Source organism: Rhinolophus sinicus, linkage group LG07, assembly GCF_036562045.2.
Source record: "Rhinolophus sinicus isolate RSC01 linkage group LG07, ASM3656204v1, whole genome shotgun sequence".
In the NCBI taxonomy this organism is placed as follows: Eukaryota; Metazoa; Chordata; class Mammalia; order Chiroptera; family Rhinolophidae; genus Rhinolophus; species Rhinolophus sinicus.
The window spans coordinates 4,144,809-4,172,646 of record NC_133757.1 but is presented as its reverse complement, the minus strand read 5'-3'; the positions used below and the strand labels follow the sequence as shown (position 1 = coordinate 4,172,646).

Below are 27,838 nucleotides of genomic sequence, written 5' to 3'. Positions count from 1 at the left end.
TGGGTTCTTTCTGCACTTCCTGGAGCTGGGGGAACGTGGCTGTATTGTCTGAAATCTGGGCAGGAACTACATGAGGGGACAGAAAGAGAGCGTTTCATTAATTTAAGTAAAACCACGTCCAGAGACTTCTCTCCCGAACCCTAGTGTAAGTATCTTGAGTTTGGTTGGTCTAAAGTATTATTTATATTTTTTTTGGAGTGCTGATGGCAGAGAAAGAGATGGCCCACACACTCACAAAAATTAGTAAATGGTACAGAAGTGGTATGTATTTAATCAGGAAGGACACTGGAGTCCGTATCATGTATTTGTAGTAAATGTGAATTGGTGGTGAGTACCAGTAGGTCTGTTCTTCTGTTACCCAGGTTTCTTCTTGGGAGTGGGATGTAGTTGTGGCAAAATAAATGAAGACTTTAATTCAGAAATCTCAATAGCTTGCAATAATGTGAACATTTTATAGAGTGTGGAATGTTGGCTATTCTCAGCCTTCCAATCAGACTTGGGTTTTTGCTGTAGAGGAGGCAGTTCTGACCTTCAGGGAAAAACCCAGAGGGCCTGAGCGTGCCGTGGAGTCAGGTTGCTCCAGAGGGGAGTGTGTTTTGGCACAAAGGGTTATAGGAAATAAATAACTTCCATTTTTTTCTTACTTTGAATTGAGAACACAGAATAAAAAATTATATTCAATCAATGAAATTAATACTTAACATAATTCTACACTACTGTGTATTTGTTAAGATGAATATGGAGAGGAAGGAATGGGGATAGAAAGAGAGGGACAGTGGGCCATGAGGGTGAGAACCACACAGACAGACAGACAGACAGGCAGGCAGACACAGGAGAGGAAGGGGCGGGGCTCAGGAAAGTCAGCCCATCCTGCTTGCTGTGGACAGGAGCAGACACACATGACATTTTGATGGATGGAGCCACTACTGTCATCTTTTCCACTGCCCTTTAGGGGGCACTTACAACAACCCTTCTCCTCCAGTCCAGAATGAACCTGACAGTTCATCCTAGGGCAAAACAAAAGGCAAGGTGATACCGGCATCTGAGGTGGGACATCACACAGTTTCATGTTCTGTGAAGCACAAGTGTTGCAGTTAATGAATAATCATATTTTGAGTTTACATTGCTGTGGTCCTGCTTCTATCCTTTCATCTCTCCAGCATCTCCTTGGAACTGCCACCCTCTTACTTCCCATGGATTGTGGGAGAGGGGAAGAAAGAACAGTGGGGGAAGACGTGTACCCGCATGAAGAGAAGTTGGCACCGTAGTGAGTAAGCATGATGAGACAATATTCCATGCACATCAGAATGATAAAAATGTACTAGAAAGGGAAGCACAAGTCTCTCTAGAACCTCAAATGACCCCTCTGTACTCTGGCCGTCTTGAAGCTTTGCAGGAGAGCACAGGTGGTGAAGAAGTGGAACCTTTTACACGGTGTTTTGGCGGTTTTTTCAGAAAGCGTTTTGAGAGGTGTAGGCGATGAGAACCCAGAGGGAGGCTGTGCGCCCACAGGAAGAAGCAAGCATGCATTTTCCTGAAGGGCTCCATCCTCGAGCCTGGCTCTCTAGAGAAAGCACCTTGGCCGCCACCCGAGTCCAGGTCAGTCAGAATTTCTGGGGCATGGAGACAGGGTGGCAGAGATTGTTTTAGTAACGCATCCATGATAAGAGCCATGGTCTACATGTTTCTGTTTGTCTATTTTCTTCCCCACCCCATTCTCTTCTATTGTCTGTGTTTTCCCCAAAGCTTAGAGCAACAGGTGGCATAGAAAAGGTGCCGTATATATTTATTGAATGAAGGGACGAGTGAGCAATGTTCCAGGGCAGCCGGGACTGCCGGCCCCTTTCGTTTTTTCTAGAATGAACCTGGGACGCAGCCAGATGTTGGGGAAATCATCAGCAGAGCCCAGGTCTTGGGGAGCAGGTGTCCTTCCATGGCCTGGGTGGCCTCCCTGGTATTATCAGCCATGGGGGTAGAGGCCCCTTCCACAGAGGGGACACTTAGAGAGCCATGATGGTCACGGTTTGAATATAGGTCTTTTGCCATGTGGATGGAGGTCAAGGGGCAAATTCCAAGTAAATTGTCGCCTGGCAGTTGCACTGCCAGCATCTGGCACGTTCATACCTTTGTTCTTGTCATGGTTCTGGTTGGGGACACAAAACATCTATGACTCTGTCCCTTCCTAGGATTCCGTGGCTAGCGGCAACTCTTCTCAACCACCGAGCTGGGGTTTGAGATCTCTTAGTAGTGCCAGCTTTTGCAGTGAATGATGGGCTTTTGGATTTTACACGCAGGATTTTATAAATTGGTGAGGCAGTACTCAAGGTCATCCGCTTAGCACTCTCGTCATCGAGAGTCTTTTCTTCACCTGGTGATTCCTGGCTATGTGGTACCACATGATCCTTAAGAACTGGGATTTAGAGACCAACTGCCTGATTTCAAGCTCCGGCCTGCCTATGATTTTGGTCCGAGTCCTGAGCAAGCTGTAGATAAGCTGGGAGAGCAAAGTAGTATACGAGCTAACGTTTCGGAGTGCTTGCCGCAGCTTGGCTTCTGCACTTTATATATGTTCTCACACTGCAGTCTCCAAACGCCTTCTGAAGGAGAAGTTATCATTTTTATACCGATGGGGAAACTGAGGCACTGACGGGTGAGTCAGTGCCCACGGTCAGACAGACAGGTGCTGGCAGCACAGGGCGTGTGAATGCGGACAGGGTCGCCTGGACACCGCTCTCAGCTCCGATCCATCTGTGATGAGCGTTCAGGGGTGGGCGCCTAGGAAGCACCCAGTGTGTGGGTCTCGTAATGCCATCAGCCATGGAGTGGATCATAGCAAGGACACTTAGGAACGCGTTGTGCATATGGGTGACACTGGATATACTGCTTGAGAACCATGTTTGAGAACCATCTGGAAGGTTTCAACTTTGAATGGCTGATTAAACAGTTGCCGTAGGTTTTTGTTTTACAGTGGGGCACGCCTGTGGTCATTTTCACGGACTCTTTAGGTCTAGAGTTAGAATTGATGCTTCAATAAGAATTTAAATCACCACTAGGAATGAACTGAGAGCCACGAGCCCTGGGTCACTTACGGCCCATTCTCTACGGCTCCAGCAGACCCCACCCACGGAGGAGGGGTGCCTATCCTGAGCTTCCCCTGCCCAGTAAGAATCGGGGATCTTTTCATCGAGCCACTGTTCCGACCATATGCTAAATCCCATCATTCAGCCGAACCCTGTGTGTTTTTGCCACCCTAGCAAATCTGATAGACACCATAAATAAAGTAGACATATACTTAGTGGGGCGTTGATATTATATAAGGAGACATGTACAGAGCAAGAACACGACAAATTAAGAGTGGAAACTACTTCTGTGAAACCATCAAGCTAATGGCTACTATTAAAACAAACACACACACACAGTAATAATTTAGAAAAGCAACTATCATGGGACTCTGCTGTGGCCCGAGAAGTCAAGGGAAAAACAGTGTGTGAAAGCGAGAAACTTGTCTTTTTCAGCATTGTTTTCATTTCAAACCCTCTCCACTTGCATGTAGTATGAACTTTTCTTGGGAACGGTTCCTGCCCACACTTCTCCGAGCTTTGCAAGTCTCAAGTGCATGATCAACAGGAAACTAGTCTTTTGTGCCATGTGGTTTCAACAAGGAAAAAAGCAAAAAAGAAAGCAGGTCTTTCTGTACCACTCCGGTGTTGATTTAAAAAAAAAAAAAAAAAAAAAAAAGGCAGTGATACATTGATGGGTCTGGCACAGACATCAGTGGGATTGATGTCGTATTGTCACACTGAGATGTGAGGTGAAGGCTGAGACAGGTGTCTTCTGGGTAACTTGGGCTGACCCAGTGAGCTCTCCAGTATTTTGTAAGGTGCTAGTGAAACTTCCTTTCAACAAAGATGTCAGCATGTAGGGTACAAGAACATTCAGTCCACCTGACTGAGGCAAGATGGAGTTTCTCCTGTCTCCTTGTGTGTCTCTTTTCCTCTAATACGAGGTCAGTAAACTCAAACACATTGTCTTTAAAACTTCACCTTCTACACAAGTGAATTTTGACCAAAGGAAAGTCTGTGGTTGGGTTTGATGGTAGAAAAGCCCAAATCTTTGATAGTCTTTGTCTTTTTCTAAGCAGAGTGGCCCGCTGTAAGGATTGCCCATGTCTAGAAGCAGTCTTTCTTTTCCCAGCCTTCTCATAATACTTCCTTTCAATTTTGACTAGGAAAAAAGTATGGCTTGAAATGAAGGGGAAAACTATCGTTCAATCTTGGTTCCCTAAATCTCTAGCAGAATCACTGACTAGGTTTATTGTGAATACCCTCATTAAATATTTATCAAGAACCTGTTGTTATTAGATAGTACGATTCTTAGTCCTTTAATAATTTCTTTGTGTTGTGAATCCTTTGGTCCCTTTTTCTCCTCTTTGAAAGTGTTTCTCATGGAAGGCTAAGGAGTTAGAGATGATGAAAAACGTATTTTTAAAAAATAGTATTTCCAGTTAAAAGCTCAAACTCGGATCTCTAACAGGAATCACATCTTTCCCCGGAAACGCACTGCCTCCCTGATGTCTCTACACCCATGTATGTCACCCTCCACCTCGCTCAGCCTGATGCATCTCTAATTCCTTCTTCGCGTTGCCATGTTACAAAGATTGGCCCCCAGGATGTTTCTCTCACAGTGGCCCCCTTACATCCATGCCAGGACTCACTCTTAGTACCAGTTAGTTCTCACCTGTCACACCCTGTCAACTGGTCTCCAATCCCTCTGCTCTGGTTTATCTCTAGCTATAAGACATAATCTTTTCCATTTGTGTTACTCTTCAAAGCATTCAGTGGTGACCGATTGCCAATGAAAAGAGGCCCTCCCCATCCTGCTGGTTCCTTCTCAAGCTGGCTTCGAACTGCTTCTCCTCTCTCCTTCCCTCTTCCCTAAACCTTTGCCCAACGTCACGTCCCATTCTTTCCATAAAAGTCTTTTGCCCTGAGCCCCTGCCCACTGGGCTGATGCCCTAGGATATGAGTGGCCGGGCCCAGGACTCCCTCTCAACCTTTGTCTCAGCCAGGCCATCACTCTTTCCTGGAGCCAAAGCAGGCCCCTCGTCCTAACCTGATTCTTCCTCTCACTTCCTCTCACCCTTCTGGACTTGAGCTTCTTAAGGACCTCTCACTCCGTTCTGCATCATCGCACACGTGGCCACGGCCATGGTCAGTGCTGCTACTGCTCAGTACATTTCCACAAACCAGCAGTCCTTTCTGGATAAAATCACCTGCATATCAATCTACCTTCCCTATGCTTGCCCATTTCCATGTCCCACATTTTGTAGTTCCACCACATTTCCAGCAATGCTAAAATTGCTTTCTACAAAAATAAGCAGTTTTCATGAAGCAAAATGCAGATCATATGAGGTGTTCAGAATTTAACCGCTAAGGACATATAGAAAAGATAAAGAAATGGGCCATTGACAAACACAGGATACTTCCCAGGGCACAACCAGTGTGGAGAGACCCACATCGCCAGTGAAAAGACCTAGGAATACAAAGACTGGTTACTTTCAGTAAGGTGGGCCAGGAATATGGTGTACCCCCACGCTGGTTCCTCAACGAAGCAGCTGAAATGAGTCCCTCAGACTGTCAGCCTCTCCTTTCTCCCCTCTTTCTCTGGAGTACTGAGGAGAGGGCAACTGTTATTTGCAAGGCTGCTGGTAGTATTTCTGGCCTCCCATAGTCTCCTTCTAATGTCTCTCATATGCTGTAGTTTACTGCATTTCATTTTATGCCCAAGGCTTGATTATTAAGGATTGAATTGGAATTTTCCATAATAACTGCAACAGAAACTTCGGCCAGCATCTTGCCTGCTGTTAAGATTTTTTAAGTCTCTTCACCTGTTATGGCCGTAGTCGTGGAGCTCACGTGAGCCTCCAATGCACACTTGTAGTCTTCGCTCTGGTCCCTTCTTGCCCAGACTCCCTAACAGCAAGATGACATGGAAAAGACAGCGTGTCTGTGGAAGTGCAGGACTTTGAAGAATTAGTTCAATACTCTATAAAAGCACAGTACTCACAAATAATGACTTTGGAGGTCGTTCTTTCCAAATCCCTTTGAAATAAGGTATTAGCCAAAAGGTTTAGAATTTAGAAGCACGATTCCTTCTTGTCCCTAGTATCTGCTTTTCTTTCCTCAAGTTCATTTTCTCTCAGCCCCAATTAGAGCTTGGAATATGCGCTCGGCAGAAAGACACAGAGCTATCAGGTTAGAATGTTTTGTTTTTATTTAGCTCAGCGGTGTGTCACTCGGTAATATCTTTGTATTCCTCCAAGTCCCTCAACTCACTCATTTACGGTACGAATGATGTCTGAAATATGTATGACTCAAACTCATACTGAATATCCTGATGGTTTATGGTCAAAGAGCCTCTGAAAGAGCTTATATCAGGAATTGAATTTGGAACCAGGAGCTGTCTTTGAATTTATGGATTTTTAACCTGAGAGGTAAGAGTCTTTGTTGCTTGGAGACACCTTAACAACTTTGGATGTGAAATAGATATAGTACCATTCCTGGTCCAAAGGTTCGAACCTATACTTTGTATGGCTTACTGTTTAACATGAGCTGACATCTAAACAACTTATTTATATGAATCTTGGCAGGGTCCCCATAACATGGTACCACATCTCTAGTCTCTCCTCACTCTAGAAGAAAAAATATACTTTTAAAATAAACGGTTAAAAGGTATACTGTTCTGCTACATTTATGTTACAGGGTAGCTCAGATATTGGGTAAAGACTTATCCAAATGTTTGTCTGCACATTTCATGGTAATACAAGCGTTGTCATATAATATCAATCATATTAAATTTTGCTTTAAAATACTGAAATAGTCCATAACATTATGAAATATTAAAATCAAATATGTGAGGCAACTAAAAGGGCTCTGCCTCATGAATTATGTCAGCTAATTCTGGGCTGGCGAATGAAGGGCTCCGTGGAGCTAGTGGGGGGGAGGGGGATAGCTCTCCCCATTGCTGGAAGAATTGTTTAAAACAACGATGCCAGTTCGATCTGGGGAGTCGTGATGACCGCACATTCTCCAGATGACTGCGGTTTGCCTCAACTGTACAGGATTTGTGTGGTTACCCAGGCTTTTCAGGTGCCACTGATTGGTCAAGGAGCCTGCACCTGCTCTGCTGTCTGGTGGGCTGGCTCAGAGCTGTAAGATAAAATAGTCCTGGTGACCCTGTCGCTGCTGTCCTAAATCCGTGCTCGTCCGTGGGGTGCTGCTTGGTGGTGTAGCTACGGTTTGGTTATCATTATCCCCCGAGAAGCAGCCTGTAATCTGCTTCTCATACAAGAGGGTTCAGTAGCTGTTTGTCCAAATGAGACAGCCAAGGGTGAGAGCTTACAGGAGAATACAAATGTCTAGCTAAGTGACCACATCTGTCCAGCCGCTCCGCTCTGACCAACTGTTAGTTCTGAGAATCATTTTTATTTTCTGATTTCCTATTTCCATGTATAGGAGTCTTCCTGGGAGACGGATGCCCTTCATGCACAAGTCTTTATTTACATACTTACTTAATTGATTTTTCCCTACAGAGGGAGAAACAAAAGACAAAAATTCCCTATCCTGCTGTGGGGAAAACAATTGTGGCAGAAGAGAAAAGCCCCCCCCCCCCCCCCCCCAGTGTATATAGTCAGAGAGCATCCAGCCCTCCATAGGATTTTTCGAAAGCTCTTTGGTGCAAACACGGAGCTACGTATCCAGCTTTTGTCTTATTAGCCAGCCTGTTTCTTAACCAGCTTCTCAATGGGATCACCGGCCTGATTTAAGTGAAAACTCCAAGTCTTAACCACCATAATAAGAAATGGAGCCGTGGCAACTGTAGTAAGTTTACAGGCATACTTTGCTATTCAAGGGCATCCTGTCTTCTTTAAATAGAGGTCTTTGGAGTAGCTAAGGAAATTAAACTGAATCATTCCATCTTTAAGGAAATTATGAATTTAGTGAAGAAAAGCTCAAACTCTCTGTAGCTAACATAATTTATGCAAAATCATGCAATTAGTGATAACTGTGCTAGATATTTTTTTCTCCAAATGCGCCTCTAATAAAACCACATGAGTAGCAGTGCCATGCAATGTGAGTAGTAAACGTGGATAGTAAATTATTAATATCTGGGAGACATGCAGGACTTGCATTTTTCCTTTGAGCTGTTTGTGCACCTTTGCTAATCATTCTTGCAGAAAAAATGGCAAGGATAAATATGAACTTTTCTTTGAAAAGTCACATTCAACAGGATATGAATGTAATAAATAGCACAATGTGAATAGTAAAACCTTCACTTTCCACCCCCGCAAAGCGACATGGTGGTTACTTTCTGCTCCATCTGTAGCATTAGCTGAATAAGGTTTAAGCCTGTTCCTGTATGTGCCACACACTGGGAATGGCCCAGGTCAGGTGACTGGGGTGCTATTTTTTAATCAAGTCCTCAGCGCTGTTACCTTGACAGTCCCCCACTGGCAAGTGGAAAGGTAACCCCTCAGCAGATCCTTGCCCAGGGAAAACCTGCAAGCACCCTCACCTCCATCTGTGCCACTCTGTACTGAAGGCCTGTGCCATGATGGAGTGGGTTGCTGGCCAAGGCAGGGCTAGCCCAAAGTTCCTTCCCACTCAGGCCAGTTCACCTCAGGATGCTTCCGCAGAATTTAAGCTCCTTGTCTGCTTAGACAAGGTCAAATTAAACTGCTTCACTTCTGCTTCTGGCTCAGGGGCTGACCTGGCTTCCAGCCCCCAGGCACAGACCTGCAGCAGGAGAGGGGTCAGGGCAGGATCCCCGTTCTGTAGAGGCGCCAAAGGCACCCATTTCTCCCCTGTTTCCTCCAGAGGCGTCTCTCCTCCCCCACTGCTGGCATCCCCTTATCGCTAGCTCCATCTCCCTGTGGCATGTTTGTGGGTAGCAGAATGCTGAGGTCACAGGGACAGGCTCCTTATCTGAGCAATGGAGGCACCGGCCAGGAACCCTGAGCATGAACCAGCAAGACGCAGACTCTTGCTCCTGACTTTGGGCTCAAGGCACTACCCCGGCCGCTGGTCAGCCCCGTGCTCCCTCCTCCCTGCTGCCCTAGCCCGCCTGCAAGCCCGCTCACGGTCCGCAGCATTGGTCGGTTTCCCACACCTGTTCTGGTCTGACCCGGGATGCCAAGCTCCCGGAAGCACCGCGGACAACGACCCCGGCCCGCAGCCCCGGAAAGGTGCCAACCCGAAGGAGCCCTGGCGCCACGGAAGGAGACAGGCATTTCACGTGGGCATCTGCCTTCTCTCCTGCTGGAGCCTCTCCTTCGCAGCCCGTGCCAGGCAGGGACCCCTGCTCTGCTCGGACTTATCCTCCCGCCCCACCCCCTCCCCGAAGTTAATCAGCCTTACTTGCCAGTTCGCTTTAGTTTGGAAAATACTTAAAACCCTCGAAATGTTCAGGGACCCGGCCGCCCCCGGATCCCTCCAGTTCTGCCTGGCTAGGGCTGTCGGGCGCTCACGAGGCTGTGGCGTTTGTCTAGAACCGACATCGCAGCCATGCAGCCTCGTTCCTCCCTGGCCATCGCCAAAGTTGCCGGACGCCGCTCGGCGACCCTGCTGTGCCAGATGTAGTTGCGTAACCTCGCCCCCCGCCCCTGCTTGCGCCCGCCAGATCCGCTAGCGAATACAACGGCACGTCCTAGCCCCCGGAGCCGCCGAAGCCCATTTGCGAGTGCGAGCGCCCGAGCCGGGGTCGGCGCCCGTCCAGGCAGTGCTCTGCCCACGGCCAAGTGCAGCGGGCGCCGGGACGCGGGAGGAGGGCGCGCGGGGCTCCGCTTACCTTCCGCTGCTTACAGATAAGTCGAGGTCGGTGCAGCGCCTGGCTCGGGCATGTCTCGCCGCGGACCCGGGCAAGCCTGGCGCGGCACGGAGCACTCCGAGCAGGGCATCCGCGGCGAGGCTCGCTGAGCTCGCGCGGAGGAAGGCTCTGTCCACCGCCGCCGGCCCGGCCCGCCTGGCCCGCCGGCCCCCGCGCCGCAGCTCGCGTCCCTCCGGCCCGGCTCAGCGAAGCGCGCGGGGAGGCAGGGGCTCAGCCGGCTCCGGGGACGCCCGCGCGCTCGCTTGCTCGCGGCGCGGCGGAGCCAGCCACAGCCACCCGGCTTCGTGCTCCTCCGATGTCCTCATTTACTGCAATTGTCTTCGGCGAGATCTCGGAACCGGGCCGGGAGGTGGGGGTGGAGCGGAGGAGGGAGCAGGAGGGAAGTCCTTGCAGCCGCCCCCGGGACCCAGCTACTCCATGGAGCCGGGCGGCCAGAGGAGAGGGCACCGGAGCCGCGCGCCCGCCGCCTGTGCGCCCGGCTGGCACCGAGGCGGGCGGAGCCCTGGGCCAGCGGGGGCGGGGTGGGGGCGGCGCGGGGCCGGACCGGGCCGCGTGCGTGGGGTGGGGGATCCGGAGGGAGTGGAGGAGCCCCCGCCCGCCGACACCCGAGCCGGGAGCTGGAGGAGGCGGTGGAAGGAGCCGCCGGCGGCTGCCGCCTGCGCGCGGGGCTACACAGCTGCGCGTCCTCGGGGTCTCTGGGCTGCAGGCGGCGCTGCGCCGCCCGGGAACTTGTTGAGTCCACCCTGGAGCCGCCTCTGGAGCAGCTGGAGAGTGGGGGACCCAGCGTTTTCTCCTGGGAGGGGTCACTGGGGACCCCTTGAGATGGCTGTCTGCTGTGCCACCTGGCTGAGCCCAATGTGGCTTTGAAATCCAGGAGCTGGGTGCCTGCCCCTCAGCGGCGGGCTGCTCTGGAGGCCAGGGTCAAGGGCAAGTTTACCTGCTGAGTCCAGTCCAGGGCCAGAGCCTGTCAGTCTCCACTGACAGGCCAGCGGTTAGTGGCCTGAGGACCTCGTGGGAGTTTCCCCTGGGTCCGGTGCCCGCTGACGTTCAGGAACCCTCCAGAACAGGCAGCACTGCTCCTCCCAACTAAGACGACCCACCTGCCCCCCAGTACACACCAGCCACCTGCAAATGTCACAGGACTCCTGCTGCATTGGTCTCAGGGCAAAGTTCAGCTCACTTGGGGAGGAAGAGCTCTAGGATGCATGTGGAGCTACGCCCCCTGCGGCCCTCCATCCCCCAAATGCACCGGCGAGTAGGTCTGAGCTCAGCAGCTGGCCCAGGATTTCTCTTGTTCCTGGCAGGCCCTGGTACCTGGGCCTGGGACTGAGTAGCCAGCCAGCCGGCCAGAGGTCTCATGGCTTCCTGAATTTTCCCAGCCGTGGGGCTTGAAGTTCATTCTCCTTGGACATACTTGAATGTAACGACATTCCTTAGTCTGAATGAATATTTCCCAGGAAAGGACAGAGACATGGTGGACCCCAGGGCAGTGACAGGCTTTGGGGAAAGAATTGCAAGGACAAGTGGGAAAGTGGTCTCACTCACCCACCTCTTGAGGCAGCGCTGCAGATGCCCACACCTCCAGCAGCACGCCCCCAGCCCCAGCCCCAGCCTTGTGCCCGGGACCCAGCCATTGCTCAGTCCTTGATTTTGATCTGATCTAAGCCCAACACTGTGCTTTATATCGTGTCTGTTCTTTATAAATGGCATTACATGAAATACTTGATTTATCTATACGGGGGTGCTTGTGGGATGTGTCCAGGTACTCCAGGAAAAAAAAGCATCCTAAGATCTTCTCGTTTCTCGTCTTACCTCTCAGCACGTTTTGGGACACAACTCTACAGGCCTCAGGCATCCAGAGATGCCCAGGAAGGGCGTCCTCAACCTGTGGGTTCAAACTGTGCTCACCTGTGCTGCTTTTTCTCACCTTCTTAACCCAGATCCCCTGAGTCTGCTTTTCAGCCCATTTCCTGATCTGGCTGCCTGGTGATGCTGGTGGGAGGTGGCTGGAGAGAGATGATTCCATTCATTATCATTTTAGGTGATGCGGGAGCAGCCTGGAAACCTACCACCCGCTCCTCTTCCTGGAAGGGAACTGACGTTGGGATGTGTAGGGCTTGGGGACATTTAATGCTTAGTGGGGAGAGGTCATCACCATGGATCCTTCCAATATAATCTCTGGGGACTTGCTGTTGCTTCTGTGGGCTCCGTAATTCTCCAGTGGTCTGGGGAACGTTCTATAAATCTTGCTTTAATGCTCATCCATAAAATTGAAACCTGCCTTCCATCTCTTAAACGTGTCACTACATAAAGCTGCCAGGAAATAGTGAAATTGTGCTGGTGACGTGGAAGGCTAAATTTTTAGGGGCTATGGGTGAAAACAGATAAACATAAATGCATGCACCGTAGGACAGAACAGAGCCACAGGTGGCAGTGTAATGGAAGCAAATGGCTCCAGGGACAACGTTCTTTGAGGTGCACATGATATATAGTTCTAGGAAGAAAATGAAAAACTGCAGTTGGCAGGTTGGGAAATCCTACTTAGACAGAGAGGGGAGTTTAATTGAACTTCTTATGTCATCAAGACTATTTTTTGTTACTCAATTATCCAGTAGACTCCTAGTTGTTTTTCTGAGTCTATTAAAATCATTGGTACCACTCCCGCTTTTGAAATAAGACACCATTTGTCTACTGTAAGTCTTCAACTGTACAAACATAAATTTCAATGAAACTTGGTCCACCACACCTTTGGATATGGAGATATATTCCACGTGGGTGAGGCTGATGGGTCTTCATGCGCTAATCTTTAAGGCAAAGGCAAACACTATGCCAGGGGCTGGTCGCCATGTCCCGCTCACAGATCCCCTACCCCATTGCATTATGTTTTAGGGTTTCTAGACCCTAAAAACAAGACCCTGTACTTGTTTTTAGAGTCTAGAATGAATTGTTATGTTCAGTTTTCTCAGAAAAAAGACTTAAAGTTGGTAGAATGTCAAGGCATTTTAGGAATCAGGTGAAAACTGGTTTTTTACATTTTGCTTCAAAGTTTTGCTGAAAAAGATGGACTCACAAACGGAAAAATAGCTGTTTCTAAAGTGGGATTTCCTGAAAGCAGAGGCAAATAAAGAATGAAAACACAAAAAAAGTACAAGACAAATGACTGAGAAAACCTCTGAGTCGCTCTTCTTTTGCTGTCATCTTCTTGGATGTGAGCAGGTGTTGTGCAGAGAATTGCTAGGCTGCCAGGCTTACTGTTTAGTAACTCGTGAGGTCTCCATTTCTACATTAAAAAGGACAAGAATATCTAAGTCAAAGCTGTATAAGAATGTCCATAAGGGTTTTGTCCATCTGAGTTCCAAACTGGAAATCACCCATATGTCTATCAGCCGTGGACGGATTAAAAATGTCTTGCTTTTTTCATACGCATTACACAGCAAACGGGACCAACTGCTGATGTGTGGGGCACTGAGTGACTTCCACAAATGTTAGGCAGGAGGAGCCAGGCACAGAGTGGCTGTCACACGATTCTATGTCAGTGGAGTCCCAGAATGTGCAACAGTTGTTGGTAGTAAATGTCAGAATGGGGGGACCCTTTGGGCGTCCTCATTGCACAGGGCCACAGCCCCTTCTGTGGTGCGATTGTTCTGTCCCTTGCACTAGGTGCTTGCAGGGTTGTGTACATATGGACGAATTCATCGAGCTGTTCTCTTGGCTCAGTATGGCTCCTTTCTGTCTGGGCGTTACCACTGCATGTTTGCAGTATGTATGCCGTGCTTGCCAGTAAGTCACCCCGTTAAATGAGCCAGCTTTATTTATCCGTCAGTGACATTCACTTCAATCGCCTGAAGCCACTTTCTCTCCAAAACCCAAACTAAGAGAAAAGAGGGGTGTCTGCACGCTGTCTGCTGCTGTGGATGTGACTTTCTGTTGGAAATCCTTCTCTGGGACGCTGCCGAGGAACGCCTGCCTGACTCTGTAATGCAGCCACCATAGAGTTCACTTCGGAAATGACTTTCCTGCCTCACCCCTTCACGTTCTAAAGTGACTGTCAGGTGAGCCTCTGTCTGTGATGGCAGACTGACATCTTCCAGTTCCGAAGCTGTGGCCCACACCTACAATGGGACAGGTGGCTCGGGCAGACCCCAACCTGCAGGGCAGAGGTCAGACACACCACGACGCTTCTCTTTCCTCCTTCAAGAGCCAAACTCAGTGCTCCAAGGTCTCCCGCAAGGGCATGTCCTTGGCCTAGAGGACAGAGAAGCCCTTCTGAGTCACTCCCTTTTCCACATTCCGCTCAAGCATTTACTGTCCGCTCTCTGGACTGACTCTTCTGAGTGTAAGAGTCTCCCCTGTGTGAAGCCTCTGCCTGTGGTTCTCCATTGTCCTGGCCACAAGCTGTTTCCTCCTGGTGGGATTCGGAGCTGATGCTGAAGTGCTGGTCCGTGCTCCAGGGACTGTCCCACCCCAAGTGTTTTTCCTTCCGCGATGAGGGACCACACATAGTTTATTGGCCCGGATGACAATGTGGTTTGGACAATCGGAACATCACACAGACTAGTTGAAAGCCCCACTTTTCTATCGTGCCTCACTGTAAATCTAATTTATCTGTAGGAAACGGAGTGGTTTCATTTTGAAGGAGAAGAAGGAAGTTGGCTCCACGTTTGTTCACACATCATGCAGCACAGGCAATAATGCAGTGGGAAGGTGAGGCGTAGGCAGGGCTCGGGCTCTGGCCTCCGCCCCTCCCCCTCACTGGCAGGGCTCTGTTCAAACCCTTTCCCTCCCCGAAGGCAGTTACTGCCCTCCTCTCCAGGTGGGCGTGCTGACCTTCACCTGCTCAGTCTCAGTGGTGGGGTCCTAATCCAGGTTAATCTAGTGGGCAACAGGCCTCTTCTGGATGAGGGGACAGTTTAGGGGCTTTCCTTAATCCCTTCCGGGGAGGCCAGCCATCTCGCTGAGCCTGCCGTAGTCAAGGCCGCATAAAACAGGTGACGTGCCCAGGCCAAAGGATGCCACCTTTGACCAGAATTAGGTCAAGAAGTGATAAAAATTGCTTTCAGATTTCTGTGTCTGCTCTGCTAACCCACTGTGGGGACAGAGTCCCCGAGAGCAGTTTCCAGGCTCTTGGCCTCACGTGGAAAGGTGCTGGCTCAGTTCTTAGATGGCTGTCAGCTGTAATCAGATGGCCATCCGCTGTGGCTGGGCGGCCATCAGCTGTTACCGCTTAGCCATTGGCCACTAATATAACTGCTGTGGCTATGTTGGGGTGTTGGTTGGTTGGTTGGTTGGTTGGCAGAGAAGCGGATGGCGGATTGTGGCTCCTGTTTCCTGTGTCTCCAACCCAGCCGCCAGCGAGAATATAGTGGCATGACTCCCCTATCTATGGCTCCGTGGGTGTTCCTGTTTGTCCTCACCATATCCTGTGTTCTTATGTGGGGAGCGGGACCAGAGACCCTGCATGACACCCACTTTGCTGGTGTCATCACTGTTGATGGCACTTCCGTGGGCTGTGCATCCAGGTGAGCACCAGGCCTGAGTGCTGTGGGGCCTCTGGTCCGGTTATTCCCTTGCTTGCCCTCCAGTCTCACCTTAGTTTCCAAAGACAGAGAGCGGTGGGGGAGGGGGAGAAAACGGAACACTCCCTGTGCCACTCCTTTCTCTCCACAAACCCTGTTTGGCAGTCACGATGGCTCCCGTTTGTTGTATGCCTGCAGGATGCCAGGCACTATCTCCCCCTGTCCTCGCAAGACAACCGTGAAGTCAGTACGGCTATATTCTCCCAGATGAACAGAGAGGTTAAGTAATTTCTCCAATGTCACACACCTAGGAAGTGATGGAGCCTACACTCAAATCCAGTTCTGCTGGATGTCAATGCAGTGCCACCCCACTCAGGTTTGTTATGTTAATATGAACTTGAGATTTGTTCAACAACAGACATTGTAGTTTAGTGTCACTTGAAGTTACCATGCACTAGTCCAACATCATGGCCCTATTTGAGGAGTGGCATTAACCAGTGTGGTTTTCTCCTGGTACTTACCTGGCCGCAAGCAATACCAGGGACCTGTGTCCAGGGTGGACTGCCCCCCCCCCCCCGACTCTGGTGGTATCAGCTTGGCTCTCACTTGGGCAGGTTCTGACCAGAATGCTACCTGCTGATGGCAAGTCCTCATAAAGCAGATGGTACCTGCAGGCTGACTGAAGAGTGTCTTCACCCGGGCATCCTTTACCTTTATTAGCTAGGCCTCATCTCATCACTGGGTCAATTATCCTTCGAAGTAAAAACAGTCACTGGAACAGCAATAGACCATAATTGTCACATTCAGATAGCACCTTACGCTTCTCCAATATAATTTCAATGATATTATCGCACATTTTCTTCATTGAATAACAGCTATTAAAATAATCCATCACAATGTATATTCCCCATAAGCCACAGAAGACCATTTCAGATTCTTCTGGGGCCGGTGTAATGACACTGTGTTACCATGGTCCTCCAGTTGTCCTAAACAACCCGCTGGTGTTCTCACCACCTGACCTTAGATGTGTTTGCAAAGGAGTGTGGGTACAGCGGCGGCCGTAGCAAGCTCCTGTGCTTTGAGAAGCAGGCGTTTTGTTTTTAGACGCCACGTTCCAATGGGAAGAGGACAGACATTTAAAAAAATCTCTAGTTGTGTTTGATGACCTCTAAGGGCACACACAGATTTTCAGTTCCACGTTTTCCATAAACATTTCTTTTTTTCATACTATTGAATCCTTGGAGAATTAACTAGGTCATTACGTTAATGCCGCTGCACTGTGGGGCTGCAGAGCTCCCCGTCTCCAATTTGCCTAATTTGTGTGTTGGCACTGTCTGGAGCTCCGCTGATTGATCTCCAAATGTGCGCGGCCTTAGGAGCTCACTTCTGGGTTTTGCTCTCAATACTCATGCACCTTTAACTAATGTGAAAGGAATAATCCAAAACGTATTTTAACACTTTTCTTACATAGTTTTAATTTCTTCCAGGATTCAAAGAAAAGCAAGACATTCTGTTTTTAAATGTGGATGAGTATTCTTAATGCCTTTTGAAATATCTTTTTAGAAAATCCGGTTTCCATAACTTAAATTTCATGTGGTTAGAATGCGGTGCTCGTGGCCTCTGGGCCTTGCTCATTCAGAAGAGGGAGGGTTCTCTGTTTCCCTGAGCATGGCTTTCAGTCGAGACAGGGAGGCTAATCAGACGAAGCCTTTTCCCAGTTGTGTTCATTGTTTGGTTATTTCTGTGGATTAAAGGAAGAAAGTTGAAAATCTGTATGTTTACAAAAGAAAAATGGAAGTGTAAATTTGGAAACTGAGGCACCGAAAAGATGAAATAGCTTTATTAGAGAAATCGGGTACTCGGTGTAAAGTTTCAAGGAAATCTTGATGCATTTCACATGTGTTCTTAATATGAACCCAAACGCTAGTTTCACAATTGGTTAAAAATTGAGCATCTCCACCGGGGCTTGGGCAGTGAAGCAGTAAATGAGGGCTCAGGGGGCTGCTTTGGCCACAGTTTGGTGTGGCCTCATTACGCCTGGTTTGTCCCCTCCTGGACCATCGCGTGGTTCAAATCTCTCTGCCCGTTTGAATGTGGCTCCTGTTGTTCCATTTGACCAGCAGGAGCCAGTGGCAAGTGACCTTTTCATTAGACTGTCACGGCTGTGGCCTTACGCCCTGAGGTTCTAGGAGAAGATGAAATCTATCGATGATTCATTTTGTTCACTGAGTCCAAGTATGAAGATGAAATTCCCTTTCATGCTGCCCCCCACCCCCCGCTTCCCAGCAGGGTAAATATTGTATCACATGAAACTGCTGATGACACTTCTGAGTCTCTTAAAATAAGACTTGTGACCCTTTCACACCGTGAGGATAGTAGAGGCAACATCTTCACCTGCAGATACGTGTTATTGGCCCTTTGGCCCTTTCCCTTTCGTCCCTGGGTGTGAATGGGTGTGTTCACTTTTGGAGCTTTCTCTGCTCTGCCTCCAGTGTGAAGAAGGAAGGAAGGTCCTGGCTGGTTCAGGCTTTGGTCTCAGCCCGGGAAATGGCATGTTCGGTCCCCACTGTTGTGGGTGGATTGCGTGAATTCAATTTGAAATTGTGGACACCCTCTCATAAGAATTAGGGTCAGCGGATGACAGCGCGCCCCCTGTGTCGTAAGCAGCCCCTGCAGGTCATGTGGGGACCAAGGCAGGCGGCTTTGCATGGAAAGGTGTTCCTCGCGTACCCGAGGCGTTGTGCAGTTCTTTGTTCAGCTCTTGCTTTCTCCACGGAAGTCTGTATGTACTTGGTTAGTGCTTAAAGGACATTTGAAAACAGTGCTGGAGTGAAATCCGTTTAAGGTAGGATGTGCATGACAAGTGTGGAAACGTGGCTGATATGCACCATGAAATTTGAATAAGCTCGACTAAAGCAGGAATGATATGTACGTGCCATGTAAGGCGCAGAGACCTCCTGTAGACTCCCTGTCCTCTATTTCTTGACAAGCATGCATAATCTCTACATTTGAATACCAGACAGAATCAATATTTTAAAAGAGTGTTTCATCCATGGGTATAACTCACTTTAAGCAAACTCCTAATGGGAAAGTATGACTTAGCAGCAGGTAAGTGGACAAGTTTCACTTTACCAAATGCTCATTTCGATTAAGGCTACCTTCAAATTACTGTCTCTCATGCGTGTAGAAGGATTCAGGCTGTCAAAATTAGTTAATACATGACTTTACAGAGAAATGCATCTTTTGCATTAAGTGTAATCTACCGTCTAGTCTCCTATATGTGTGCATGTATGAATACGTATATACACTGGCAATTGGCAGCATTGTCTGTGATCGATTTCTGCACATGGTCCGAGAGTAAGAGTCTGGACAGGATTTGGGCTGTGAGAGCAGGACATCGGTGCTCTAAGTTGGCTGAAGTCCCCTCTACTACTGGGTCACATGTACTCAGTAGAAAGCAGGGCTGAGAAAATCAAGAGGCGAATGTGTCCGCTAAGGGCCCGGCACTTATTTTCTCTTATTTTCATCCCCTCAGCCACGTTAGAAGGTCCTAGCATACGAAATGTTCGTGGGAGGCATTCACCGAAGGATTGGTGCTGTAGCATGGTACAAGATCCCTTGCTTTTATCACTTCTCACAACTGGAACCTACTAATGTGCGCTGCTTGGGACGTCTACAGGTCTGGTCCGATTTGACTCAGTTTATTCATGTTTTTACCATAGCCCACACCCTGCTTCCCTGGATGTAAAGAGACTTATTGGCTTGTTAAATATTTTATTAAAAATGTGTGCTAATTTCTTCTGGATAAATGACAAGTCTCGACTTCTCAGGTTTTGGGGACGATCTCTTCTCCACTGAACCGTTTCATGGGGAAATAGAAAAACGTGACTACCCTTCTTTGCTGGTCATCACTGAGCTGCCTCGGTTAGGCCGCTCAGCTCCTCTGCGCTGGCGGTCCTGGCTCTAGAGCTGCACAAGAATTAGCGCCTTGATCTTTCTAAAAGCTCGTGAATCTAGGCTCTGTTATCAGCACCGTTTCTCAGATGAGGAAGGAAGCACAGTGGAGTCAACAAATGACTAAGTCAGTCAGGGGTTTTACAGAGACTGCTGCTGAGACGCCGTGGGAGATGAGATATCCACTCCCGAAATAGCACATAGCAGTTCAACTTTCAGTGAGGCGCAATTTAGAGTGTTTTGGCCTTGTTTGTTTTTCATTGTGTCAGCATGAACCAATAACACTTTTTAAAATTTTTTAAATTTATTTTTTAATTTTTATTGGGGAACAGTGTGTTTCTCCAGGACCCATCAGCTCTAAGTCATTGGTCTAGTTGTGGAGGGCACAGCTCAGCTTCTTCAAGTCCAGTCTCCTTTTTCAATCTTAGTTGCAGGGGGCACAGCCCACCATCCCATGCAGGAGTTGAACTGGCAACCTTGTTAAGAGCTCGCGCTCTAACCAACTGAGCCATCCAGCTGCCCCTCTGGAACTTCAGCAGCAGCTCGTTGTCTTCAATCTAGTTGTGGAGGGCGCAGCTCACTGGCCCCTGTGGGAATCGAACCGGCACCCCTGTTGTTCAGAGCTTGTGATTTAACCAACTGAGCCATCCGGCCGCCCCAACAATAATACTTTTGGAAGACCTGGAAGCTCTGTTCCTTTCCCCCAGGAAAATAACATCATTCATTATTGTACACGTTGAGAACAGGGATGATTATAACATTTTGGGATTGCTTACATAGATGCTAGGCATTACTTTCTGATTGTTGATGGAAAGAATAGTTTGTAGCAGGGGTTGCAAGCTTTCAAAGAGTTACATAATAAATATTTTTGACATTGCAAGTCAAGCAATCTCTGTCCTGAAAATTCATCTCTGCTGTGGAAGCAGGAAAGCAACCATAGTCAATAGGTAAACAAACGAGCATGGCTGAGTGCCAATAAAACTTTATTTGTAAAACCAGGAGGTGGGCCCAGGTTTCTAACACAGACTGTGTTTTGCTGACCCCTAGTTCCTAGCGTAAGTTGTTCTGAAGAATTTTGATGCCATATATGGATCCCGATTTTAAGGATGAATTAATAAAGCATTTGACTCATCCCAAGAAACAGCGTTTTCCACTTTTGCTTCTTACGTACACTGGATTCTAGGTAAACCTGCCTCATCCGAAACTGAGCAGAATTCGGTCAGGATAGCCCATCAAGGATTTCTTCTGGTGAGGGATATGGGAGGGAGCTGTTTGTCTGTTAGTATTCGAGTAACAAACAATAGTTTCATGCCTCGGCATTCACGGTCTTGAAAAACACGAGTGAGTTTGGGAATGGCACCGTTTTGTGGTTGTCTACCAGAGAATTGTGCTTTGCTGGTTATGAGAATGTTCTAGTTATTAGAGCTCAAATGCGGTAATCTCTTCAGAGGGAAAGCCAGTATGTTCAGAGGCTTTACCCTTCCACACGCCCCCTGAGAGAACGCTGTATAAGTCACGAGGAGATAATACTGGACAGTTAATATTGGGTTTTCATCTCTGGCTGATTTATTTAAGTGCTTCATGAATCCAAATGAAATATCTTCTCTGTAGGCTTTTAATACTAGAGCTATTATGGTGACTGATACAATATATTTTTGTGTGTTGATAGTTTCTAAAAAATTGAGATGAATAGTTAAGTGTCTGTAATTGTTCTTTGAACCCATGTGAAAAGTGATTAAGTATTAGCTTAATATGGATTTTTCACTCAAATAAGGATCAATAATCAAGTATCTTTATTCATGTTATATGTTTAATTATTCAGATTTGGATTTTATCAGTGAGCAAAGATTTCATGACGGTGTGTCATTTTTTTTAAATGCTCAAAATGTGACATAGTAATCACTGAATTCAATAAATGTCATTGTGTGTTGTCACCTACTTTAAAATGTGTCAGTACTATATCTTCTGTTTGTCCTTTGCCATATCCTCTGAAGACAATAGGTAATTTTCTAATTTAAGTTTACATAGCCACATTTTGGTCATTAGGACTTTGGAGCTCCTTTATTAGTTGAAATGAGTCCATTGTGCGTTGTGCTGTAATTTATCAAGTGGTAGGTAATATACTCTCTCTTTGGTGCTGGCCCTGTGTTTACCCCGCAATGAGAAGCTTATCCTACACTGCATTTCCCTCAAGTGTGTTTAACTGAAGGAAGCACCTTTGAGTTTATCTTCTCACGGTACAACTCTTAGAAGCACTGAAATTCCTTTGATGACCCATTGGCGATTGTCTGGTTTTATACTTTGCTTCAGCCCACGTCGAGGGGCAGCCTTGAGAGCCAGTTTTCATCTTTACATGGGGGTTTCATGTGTGATTCAGAATATTTAAGGCATAGAAATTAGAAGAAATTTGAGCTTACCTTTGGAGTTTAAGAACAAAAGCTCAGTCAGTGTGTGTGTGTGTGTGTGTGTGTGTGTGTGTGTGTGTGTGTGTGTTTTAGGGCTTGCTTTGGATTTTTGTAAAAGAAAGCAAAATCTGAGGGCATTCTGTGTGGGGACATCCTGTTGAGGGCTTTCAGAGGGTTGAAGATAAGAGCGAGAGTAAATGGAAGCTTCTAGGAGAGCAGAGCTCGGGCAGGGGTGGACCCCATACACTGCAGGCTCCCTGGTGGTTTCAGGACTTGTAGACGTGGGAAAGGGTGGTGGGCTCTGTCTTCCCCATAGTCAGAACTGAAAGCGCCGTCCGGGCTGTGTCCGCGCGGCGCTGGAGGGCGAGCGCAAAGCCAGTCATCACATCCCTCCTTCCTGTCTTCCTTGGGCACAGCTGCCTTGCTTTTTAAAATTGTGGGTTTGGAAACAAGGAAAGTAGTAAAAGTGCAGGAAAGTGATTCACACCTGTAAGTGTTCCGTCAAATAAGTTGTGATAATAAATATGTCCCACAACGGGGGCAATTAAGTGTCACACATAGAGTTTATTGAAAGAACTTAAGAGACCCAGGGATCACAGCTGCAATTATAAATGGATGAGCCTGCCTCCTTCTGTAAGCACATGCGCCCAAGTATGCAGGCCGCCTGAGCACGTGAATTCAGTGGGGGCCCATTTCCTAAGACTTCTTTAATTTTAGTTCGCCCCCGCAGGGCTGCATGGCTTCAGTGTCCACTGTGCTGTTTTCCAGGGATATGGAGACTTGGCTTCAGGAAATGCAAGCTTGGCTGCTGTGTGGCTGCTACAAGCCATCATCCCTGCTTTATATAGTCACTCGGATGCATTACAACGGTATGCCAGGCTTATTAGTCTTATTATTGTTACTTTGAATCAGCAAACAAAATAGGAGAAGCTTTCTATCTCAGCTTCTTGGTTCCCTAGCAGTGAGAATGAAAATATTCATGAAGTCTTCCATTTGGTGGTTTTTGTCCCATTCCCTATGGAAACTATTGTAAAGACTGTTCTGCCCCATCGGCACGAGCGCTGGCGCCTTTGGTGGCCAGAACATGACCCAGTGCTCATCCTGGGAAGCTCGGCCCCTGCTCGTCCCTGCAAAGGGCTCCCACGGAAGCTGTGGAGTGCCAGGGAGGTGACGGGAGGCATTAGGGCCACCGTAAAGGGACCTGTGCCTGGAATTGATTCTGAAGGGTGGAGGACCGCGTGCAGCTGCACGATAATCCAGTCAGAATGGGGCTTTCTGTGACCTGGATAGAACTCTCAGGTTGAGCCCAGGTTCAGAAATGCAGGCCTTCCAGGAACCAAGGCGGCTGTTTCTTTTCCCCTCCTCCTCTGCTTCCGGAGCCCTTGTGTGTCCCCTGTCTGTCCCGCATTGCACCTGGAGACGCTAATGGTACAGGCCATTGAATGGATGGTGCCAGCCAGCTCTCTGCTCTGCCCCTCCCTGCAGGAGCGGAGGCTGGTGCAGGTTGGGAGGCAGCACGATGACCTCTGCTGGTCTTTCTCTTTCCATCTCCTTCCTCAGTACTGGCTCCTCAGTACTGGAGTTTAAAGCCCAGTGCAAATTCTCTCCCTCAGTTGCAGCGGCCTCGGCATGACTGAATTTCTTTAAAAGAGTGAAGTAAAAGTTCAGACTATTCTTATGGCTGCTCCCGGAGTGTGCCAAGGACTTAATGCCTTAATGCATGCCGGCCAGCACCTCCTGGTAGCCTTGTGAAGCTGTAGCTGCACCGTGAGGCCTTGCACTCCCAGCGCAGGGAGGCCTGCAGGGGTGCCACGTGCTGGACAAAGGCGTTCGCAGGTCTCCTCTGCTGGGCAGGACGCTTCCCTTAATTTACTCAGTGAGTTCATGCAGGGTTCCAGGCAGATGGTATCAGACACCATCTGATGAGAACCAAGACACTCCTCGGGCTGCTCCTGAGACCCATGTGCTGACCTTAGCAAAGCCAGCTTCCCTCTGTCCTCCTTCCAGGCGTTACAGATGCATGTGGAGTGACTGTCACCCCATTTGTGGTTGGGGGTCTTGAGATGTGATCTGACTAGCAACTGGCCCCCCTGAGAGGACTGAGTATCGTCATGTTTGCCTCTGACCTTTAACAGCTTTTACTACTGATTTTTTATTTTTAATCCAGACTTTGTTTTTTGGAGCAATTTCGAAGGGGAGGTACAGAGATTTCCTGTGTACCCTCTGCCCTCACTTGTACACAGCCTCCTGCATTGTGAACATCCCCACCAGAGGGGGACGTTTGTCACAACTGATGAGCCCACCTTGGCTTGCCATCATCATTCAGAGGCCATGGTGTACCTTGCGGTCACCCGTGATGGTGTGCATTCTGTGGGTCTGGACAAGTGGATAGTGACACGAGCCCACCACGACACTGTCACACAGAGTAATTTCACTGCCAGAAAGGATTTTGTGTTTTTTCTTATTGTCGTATGTGCCTCTAACATTTAACAGCTTTTCTTAACAGAATTTTTGATACAAAAATGGATTGTTTTTTCCTACTAGAAATTATAGATGAGACAGTTAGTTTAAAAAGGAAAGATCAGAAACCATAATATTTATAAAAATACATTCAAAAGTAATACATGCAGTTGGTGGGAAATGAAGATGGCGTAGCAGGGGGATCCACCCGTGTGTTCCAGCCACCCCTGGGGGGATGGGAGTCCTCCCGGGGGGACACCCTGAGATACCAGCTGCTCCTGGGAACACCTGCCTTCCTGACTGGGGTCCTGCACCTTTTCACCTGGACATCAACTGTGTACATAATTTCCTATCTGTGTGAACAAACCTGCTATGTGTCCCGAAGATGGCGGTGCGCCATAATTCCAAGTTTGAAAATAGTGCCATTTAAAAAAAATGTAAACCTGCAAACAAAAGTAAATTCCCTTTTGAGAATGCGCTGTGTTTTCCTTCTTGAAGAAGTGAATGCTTTGGAGAATAATCATCTATTACGAAAACTGGTTTTTGTTTTGGCGATTTTTTAAAACCAATTGTATCTAATTCAGTGTTTAAGAAATACCTATCAGAAGTGGGTGTGTAATTTTGGTTTATGCGCATTTTTCCAATGACTTGGAGGATGATAGTATCCTGAAGAAAGAAGTATCATTTAACCCCAGGTCACTGGTTTCTCACAGTTGCCCACCTGCTGGCCTCCACTTGTGTGTCTGCTTGGATCAAGTAGGAAATTATTTTAAGAACCATTTTGGTCTTTGCACTCATGTAACAGATGTTTTGAGAAGCAAATGTGCATACCGCGTTTCCCTGAAAATAAGACCGGGTCTTATATTAATTTTCACTCCAAAACACGCATCAGGGCTTATGTTCAGGGGATGATATCCTGAAAAATCATGCCAAGGCTTATTTTCCGGTTAGGTCTTATTTTCGGGGAAACACAGTAGACCACTATGTGACAACACTGGCAGCATTTCCAGGAAACTGAGACTTCATTTTTATAAGTTATTTTGTACTTATGTATGCCCGAAGGAGTATGTGAGTCTGTGATATAATCCATACAGAATTTCCAAATGTGTTTCCATTAAGAGGTAAAAGGCTTTAATATTATAAGCCTTTGCTTCGTGCAAGTGCTGACTGTCGAGGACGTAGCCTTAAGCTTCCAGATTCCTCACTCCCCATTCACTTGGCCCCTTTGTGCTTTCAAATCACCCAGGTGAGCTAAGCCCTGGCTGGTGGGATTCGTCCATGCCCAGTAATTCAGAACCTCTCATTTGGTTTAGGAGTATTTGGGGTATTTCTGCAGACTCTTCTCTCTGTGAAGGATGAATTTACCAAATCTGTAATAAGCCCTCCCGCGATGGAGGTCTCTGTTAAGGACCTTGAGCGCCCTTGGTGTTTAGTTGACTAATTTTGTCAATGCTTTTTCATCCCTCCCCCCTCTTCAAAGGATGGAGAATCTCACATTTACTTGGAGGCTAATTCCTGCATCTCATGTCCATGACGATGTCCTGCTGCTTAAATTTAACTTTGAGACGTGTTTTCACTTAAGGAAAAAACTTTTTTTCTTTTCTACTTTTAGCAATAATACATGCTTTTTGTGAAACGTGAAATCTAATCACTTCTCTCCCCAATCTCGGGTAACTACATTGCACACCTTTCTTCTTGCTCCCAAGCACTGATGCAATTTTTTATGTATATGCATATCTTATTTATATACGTAAACTCAGATTATTATTGGGAAGGGAAGAGAGAGGGGGCTGTTTTCTTTGTTCTTACAACGTAGAATTAATATAGTCACATCATTCTTCATTGTGTTTTTTATTTTTTTTAGAGTATTTTTTAAAGCAGTTTTTGGTTCACAGCAAAATCGAGTGGAAGATACAGAAATTTCTGATCTACGCTTTGCCCCCCACACATGGGCAGCCTCCTGCACTATCAGCACCCCCACCAGAGTGGGACATTTGTCACAATTGATGAGCCCCTCATTATCACCCAGAGTCCATGGTTTTCTCTTGGGTCAGCCTTGGTGTTGTGCATTCCATGGGTGTGACGAGTGTATGATGACACGTAGACCCCATTATAATGTCATACAGAGTCCTTTCAGTGCCCTGAAAGTCCTCTGTGCTCTGCCTATTCGTGCCTCCCTGAGATTCAAAACCCTGGCAATCACTCACCTTTTCACCATCTCTATAGTTTTGCTTTTTCCAAAATGTCAGATAGTTGTAATCACGGTAAATGACCTTTTCAGACTGGCTTCTTTCCCTTAGTCATGTGCGTTGAAGGTTGCCACTTGGCTTTTTGTGGCTTGATAGCTCATCTCTTTTTAGCTTGAATAGTATTCCACTGTCTGGATGTGCATTTGCCGACTGAAGGACATCTTCGTAGCTTCCAAGTCTGGGTGATTGTGAGTAAAGCTCCTGTAAACATCTGCGTGCAGGTTTTCGTGTGGACATAAGTTCTTCACTTCTCTGGCGAGCACATTGCTGGGTCTGATAATAAGAGTATGTTCAGTTTTGCCAAATTGCTCGTTTTATAATTTTGTAACATGGACATTCCTACCAGTTCGTAGATACAGATCTAAGTGTTTTCTTTTCTTTTACCAGAATATTCTTTAAACATTCCTCATCTGTTATACATTGAAGGCTATAATTTCTCCCTTAATTTTTCATAACAAATTTATTAGTAGTAATTATCTTTGCTGCAAATACATCTGTGTTTGTGCTTCACAGTGGAAAAGTGATGTTAAGACACAGCTCGGAAGTTAAGAGTTTTGAGTAGCACTGGAAGCAAGTCATAGGATCCTAGAGAGAGAAAGAACACGGCAGGTCATTTTTCTTTTCATTCAGAGCAACCACTGGTATTTTCTCTGCGTTGGAAGGATTATACATCTGGAATGTCCCCATGCAGCTCTGATGTATTCGTCACGGAGTACGCTGCTGTACTTCTGCGCTGGGAGAGAACTCACATGACTTGGAACCACACTTTTGGTGTTGTCAAACATTTTTGGGGGATAGTAATCAGTTCTACGTAATGGGTTGGTCACATAAGATTGGATAACACGAAACTGAACGAAATGAAAATGTCTCCTATGGCAGTGTTTTCAGAAACTTGAGTATGTTAATACGTACTATGAATTTGTAGAGGAGGAGGCAGACGCAGGGCTTTGCATGCCAGCATTTTCCTAACTTTCCTTACCAGGGAGCTCATTATTGATGTTTGCGAAGCACGCCAGCACTCATGTTCCCGGAAACACACTTTGGGAACTGCTGCTCCCTTGGTGTCTTCACATGTAAGAGACGAGCTTTCCCATTACGGAGGTTTCTGCCTCATTCCTTGTGACCAGTAGTGCTTATCAGCATCATTTCTTTTTTATTTTAAATCAAAATGCATCATGCATACGTGAGAAGAAAAGCAAAGTATGTGCTGTTTCAAAAATGAGGAACTGTACGTATGTGCCACCTCCAGCTCAAAATTCTTAGAGGCTCCTTCGCCCCTCAACTCAACTCCTCCGCCGTTTTCCGATATAATCTGTAGCGAGAGTGTTGGGTTCATTGGCCCCTTGCTTTTCTTTGCAGTTCAGTCACA

The 27,838-nt window shown here is 47.4% G+C and overlaps 2 protein-coding genes across 5 annotated transcripts in view; one reads left to right on the top strand and one right to left on the bottom strand.

Annotated features, from left to right (window-relative positions):
* Positions 1-9,985, bottom strand: part of INSYN2A (inhibitory synaptic factor 2A) — a 55,220-nt gene extending 45,235 nt beyond the window's left edge. For all 3 annotated transcript variants that reach the window (XM_019728240.2, XM_019728241.2, XM_074338813.1), the window contains exon 1: positions 9,847-9,985. The gene's annotated coding sequence lies outside the window, so the exon portion shown is untranslated. The remainder of the gene's footprint in view (positions 1-9,846) is intronic.
* DOCK1 (dedicator of cytokinesis 1) overlaps positions 1-27,838 on the top strand; it is a 444,845-nt gene that overhangs the window by 218,162 nt on the left and 198,845 nt on the right. The window lies entirely within an intron of this gene.